This window comes from Lytechinus pictus, unplaced genomic scaffold (genome assembly GCF_037042905.1).
Source record: "Lytechinus pictus isolate F3 Inbred unplaced genomic scaffold, Lp3.0 scaffold_19, whole genome shotgun sequence".
In the NCBI taxonomy this organism is placed as follows: domain Eukaryota; kingdom Metazoa; phylum Echinodermata; class Echinoidea; order Temnopleuroida; family Toxopneustidae; genus Lytechinus; species Lytechinus pictus.
Genome location: NW_026974140.1, coordinates 16688892 through 16694368, shown reverse-complemented (window position 1 = coordinate 16694368; position 5477 = coordinate 16688892).

The following is a 5477-nucleotide window of genomic DNA, read 5'->3' as shown; positions in this document are numbered from 1 at the left end:
TTGTGTGTTGCCATTTAAAATAATTTTCTTTGTTCATAATACAGCCATTCTTTATTTTCCACAATGCATTTATACTTTCTGCTATTTTTTTAAAATATCTGTGCGGTACAAATTGAATATGGTGTAATTTTTTTATTATTGCCTAAGCGAGAGAGAGAGGCATATACTCGACAATTGGGACATATAATACACTTAAGAATAATTTGGCCTATTTTTCCTCCCATGTCTGAATAATTGAATTCTTGAATTTCTTTGAGCTTTTGTCATGTTAGTAGAATATGTTACCATGAGAGGATATCATTTTGTAGGTGTGAAATACACAAATCTGAATATGGTTCAGCAGTCGTGTGACACAAAATACATTTAGAAAAATATGTTAATTTTCAGAATGTATGAATTTATGTATTAAGGACAAACATTTGGAAAAATAATGTCATAAAATTTCATGTGCATTTTTTATACAACATTCAAATGCTTGGCAATATATACTTTATTTAGAAAAGAAGTACAGTATACTATATGTACATACATAAACCATTATGGTCACTGACGAAGTTCATCTAATTGGTGTGATGACAGAAAACAGTTCTTTATCACAATTACAAAACTTTTTTACCACATCGCTTTGCTGCATCAGTAGCTTTCCCCATCAACAATAAAAATATGATGAAACTTACAGCCTCACAAGAATTTCTTAATAGTAAATGAGGAAAAATGTTAAAATGTATAGTTACTGGACTATGTGACTTCAATTTCTTTAGCATTATCGACATGTAAAGAATATAGAACAGATCCCACGTCAAGAAAAAAAATTCAATTTGAAAAAATGATCAGAGTTACTTCCTTTTGTCGTTGGACTGAGGTATGGTTGTATTTAGATCAGCGCTTCTCAACCAGTGGGCTGCGAAGCTCTCTCAAGTGGAGCACGAGAAGAGGGTGAAAAAAGGGGAAAAACTTTAGTATATTGCACAGATCTGTCCGAACAAGTTATGTCCGATCGGTCTATGTGGGACAAACAAAATTAAAGCACGCTTAGGTATCATGCATGTTGCAATTAAAGCATTCACATGCACACTATGATGGTTTCGATCTAACTTTAATGTGAACCTCATGGGCATGCATATTGCCTGTGTATGTAATTACTTTTCGCCCATTTACCGAACATCTGCAATGCGGATTAATTCTCAAACTTTGTTTTGAATGTGCTTCCGAGCTTTGTGTTCAAATTTCACGAAACATTATTTTCACCAAAATGGACGTTTTAAAATTTTGGTAGGTGGGCCTCCTGGGGGGGGCCACTTCCATTGACGAGTGGATACCATGCGCGACCGTGGGGTCCCGAAAAGCACCCTAAACGAGTATTTTCCATATTCTGAAAATGCACCCCGATACCCTTGGCAAGTATTCCCTGAATTGAAACCCTAAAGAAGTACAGCGATATTTGTCATGGACGTCGGTTTTACCTTTACCTAAGTACATCATTGGGTTTAGTACAGCCCCACCTCCCACACCTCGCACAAATTGGACTCTAAACACGTTGCGTTGACTGTTGGGGCAAAAAGTACATCCCCTATACATTTTTAGTTTTTTTTTACCCTCACAAATTTGATCATAAGCACGTAGATTTCATAGCGAAATAGATACCCTTTTTTCATTATTTTAGTGTTTTTGACACGTACGCAACATGCCTTATCTTGAAAAAGACATCCTTTTTACGTGTTTTTTTGGTCACGCATGGTATCTACTCGTCAATGTAAGTGGCCCCACCCCCCCCCCCCCCCCCCCCCGGTGGGCCTCCAAAAAAATCTGAGAGTCAAAGTGGTCCTCAACTAAAAAAAGGTTGAGAAGCGCTAATTTAGATCTTATACAAATGTAAATAGACAAATTAAGTCATAAAATGTCATCTTGAATTGGTTTGGAATTCATATCTGACCAAAACAGGCAAATGATCAGAGGGGAAATGTTCATTGGGACAAGCATGTAAAGGTTTAATCAGGTCTTTGCTAATCATTTTCAAGATTCCTAAAACAGAGAGGGCGTTACAGTTAAACCATTGATAATCTAAAGAGACTTCACAATAGAGATCCATGTTTGGTATCTTAGGAGGCCATTCAGATCCGTTGAAATCATCATAGTTTGTGAATGGTGTTTCATCACCCTGCATGAAAACAATATAAGAAGACAAAAATACTTTATAGTAAATAGTAACAAAAGAGAAAGTTCCCTTTTAAAAGTTTAGAGCAAATTATTTGGTCAGACTGCTCCCATGGACAAACTTCGGTGTGAAAATAAAATTGATGTTCTGTCATACATGAGCAAGAGCACATACATGTACTAATACAAATGGTTGATTTTTAATAGTCACAATAGTCGTTTTTCATGATGAACATTTATTAGAGCTATTGGATGTTTATTAGTCATTGCTAGACCCAGTTACAAATATCTCATTGCCTATAATTCCTGATATTCTACCCTCCTAAGCCGTACAGAATATTGATGGGGGAAACAGATTTTGCAACATTGTTTAAGAAAGAGGCGATTGCAACATTGTGAAAGAAAGAGGCGATTTCAACATCATGGCTGAATGAACACACATTGAAGTTATCAGCAAGGATTGCCAAAATCCACTCTTAATAGTATGGAATAAAAACAACTCTTATGAACTCTAAAAAGTGGCAATCTTTACTATAATGTGGTCACTCAACCATGCAACTGTATGGCTTGACAGATCAGTTTCTTTTTACACAGAAATTAATAAGTGTAGAAATATTTCTATTTTGCTAAAAACTTTCCATTATAAATCTAACCTCATCTAGAAATTGGGGAACTCTGTGTTACATTTTTTTTTTTTTTTGGGGGGGGGGTGTTATAGAAAAAATAAAATGAAACTCCATGCAACAAATGCAGGATACAGCTACACAAAAAGCATTAATAATAATATTATCATCCACAGCGTTGCTACATACAGGACATTGACTTTAAAGGGGTACTCCGGGCTGAAAATATTTATATGTAAATAAATATAGTAAAATGCTGAAAATTTCATCAAAATCTGCTTACAAATAACGAAGTTATTGAATTTTAAATGTATGCAAAGTTTTGTGAGTTATATGCATGTCATGAATAGTCATTAGTTGAGCTGATGTCACATCCCCACTTTAAATGTTATGACATGAAATCATACCCATTTCTTTTTTTTTCATACATGTGTGAATGACACATCTCCCTTATAAATGAAATCAGTTGTAGCAATGAATATTGATTGCACTATTCAGTTGTCAATTCCTTTTTTTAATTGGAGAAAAAAATTTGAATAAACCTAATTTCATATAATAAAATACAAAAGAACAATTGGGGATAGGACATCATCAGTTTGCTCATTGAATATTCATAAAGACATGCCAGGAACTGTTTCAACAGAAAAATGCAAATCTTTAAAATGATACGCATGTAGCTTTGTTATTCCTTGTACAACTTTGTTCAAACTTTTTAATGTTTTTTTTTTTCTGATTTTTCTTTATCTATTCTTTTTCTGTTAAAATCACTTTATTTTCAGCCTGGAGTACCCCTTTAAGTTCCTGATCCTTGATTGTATTGTCTGCAGACTCAGAAATTGGAGAATTGGAAGGGAATCAAGCAGGATATACTTGTTATGTTAGATTGTAGCTTCAATTTAACCATAGCAAACATGGTCACACCCACTTGCCCTCCATACCACTCTCTTTCTCTTTCTTACACACTCTCACTCTGTCATCTTTCTCTCTCTCTCAAGCTCTCTGGCCTGTATTCTGAAGTTGGGTTTTATTAAAACTCTGGTCTGAAGTTGTGGTATAACTATGGATAGCCAATTGTGACATAAATCTTTAACGGCAGAGGTTCAGTGTATCAGCTCATTTGACTTTCAAATCATTCCTGTCTGGGAAGGATAAATTAGATAATTGTCTTCACCATTAAAGAATTAGGAAAGAGCGCACAGTAAACATATTAAGAAACATACCGTGTGACAAATTTTTATCATGTTTGGCTTCCAATAATTTTAGCAAAGAGACCACAGTCTAAGTTAATCCCAACTTCAGAATGCAACCTCTGTCTCTCTGCCTGACTCTATCTCCCCCTCTCTCTATTATTTCCTCTTTATACAGATCTGGGACCTGTTTCATAAAGAGTTACAACTGTTGTAATTTTGCCATAATGGCAACTACCATGGTAACCTCGATTTTGACTGGCTGCTGAGCCCTGTTACCATGGTAGTTGCCATAATGACAAAGTTACAACTGTTGTAAATCCTTTATGAAATGGGGCCCTGAAATGCCAATTGTACTAACATTATATGCAAGCAGGTGGGTATGCATGCATGAATGACAAGGGGCTCAAATTAATATTTTTCTTTCTTATTGACTTGAAATTTGAAAACATGCTGAGATTATATTGTACATTCTTGAAGATTTCTCATATATCCTTGAATTTCACACAACACCCCCATCCACTATTAAAGTTCGAGTCAGAAAGTAAAAGAATTTAGAAATGACAGTTGATAATAATTTAGTTTACATTTAGCATTTTTAAAACAATTATTGACTGGCCTAGAGGGGAACATCAAACTTTTCCCTCCCGATATTCAGAAAATGTAGGGCAATACAGTCTTGTAAATGACCAGCTCAGATGTCTAATACAGGTAATAATTACTGTATATAATATTAACTGGCATATAGAATCAGATACAAACCTATATTTCCCTCTCTGAATCCAATATTGCCCAAGCCAAAGGCGTGGGCAATATTGGATTCAGAGAGGGAAATATAGGTTTGTGTCTCATTCTATGCCAGTTAATATTATTATTATTACCTATATAGTGAATTGATTCAAAACTTCATAATATAAACATCTTTGCAATAGTCTAATAACACAGTCACACCCGCTATATATTGAGAATTTTTACCACACATTTGACTTATTTTTTTTATAAAGGCTCCCCTGAAAAAATCATCCATTGTAGGCCTACTTGTAATGCAGCATGCTCCATTAATGTGAGTTAAAATAGATGCAAACAATCATGAACACAGCAAATAAAATTCGTCTGCACCATGACTAGCGAATCTCTTAGCCATTTTCTCACGTCACATACACACTGTGCATACACAATTTTCATAGTTATTTGTCTATGTGCATGGCATGCATCGCACTATGCGCTGCGCTGTATAGAGCCGCGCTGCGCTACAACTGCGGTCTCTTCACAAACTGGTTCCAACCGGATTTCGCGAACATTGCCCGCTGTTAAATTTACACACAAAGTCAATGGGAAACCCGGAAGAGAGAAAATACGGCACGATATTGACCGCTGCGAAATCAGAGAACGCAAAATATGGATGATTGCCACGGAGACACCTCGTATAGGTAATAATAGTTTATATACTTCTGTTTGTATAAACCTAAACTAATATATAATTGACAAAATATAGGTAAGCATACAAAACAAA